Source organism: Oryx dammah, unplaced genomic scaffold, assembly GCF_014754425.2.
Source record: "Oryx dammah isolate SB20612 unplaced genomic scaffold, SCBI_Odam_1.1 HiC_scaffold_25, whole genome shotgun sequence".
Classification (NCBI taxonomy): Eukaryota; Metazoa; Chordata; class Mammalia; order Artiodactyla; family Bovidae; genus Oryx; species Oryx dammah.
In genome coordinates, this window is record NW_024070209.1 from 9,275,521 (window position 1) to 9,276,007 (window position 487).

Sequence of the window (487 nt, forward strand, 5' to 3'; positions counted from 1 at the left end):
CCCCCCCCCCCCCCCGCCCACCGTCCAAAAAGCGGCAGAGCCTCCAAGGCCCCCAGGCAGTGAGCCGCTGGGGCTAGGGGGCTGCCGCTGAGACCCAGGAGCCAGAGGCAGCTCCCCAGCACACACAGCCCTCTGTGGTCCCCACAGATTTTCAGCTGATCATTCCCTATCCCCCTGCCACTCCATCCCTAGCTTTAAGGGCGTTTGTTTGGGTGAAGATTCTGGGAAGACCAGGGATAGGTCTAATCAATCCTGGGCATCCGGGAAGCTTGGATACATTTACAGAATATCCTGGCCCCATCCTCTCCACCCCAGGCTAATGGAGCCTCGAGTCATTTTCTCTAAAGAAAATGAAATCTTACGAGAGTCTTTCAAAATAATATGCTGGAAGAGAAGGGAGAAGATTAAATGGGGAGAGCAGCCATGTCTGGTTCATCCCTAAATGTCTTACTCACTGAATTTCTTCCTAAAAGCATTTCATCCAGGG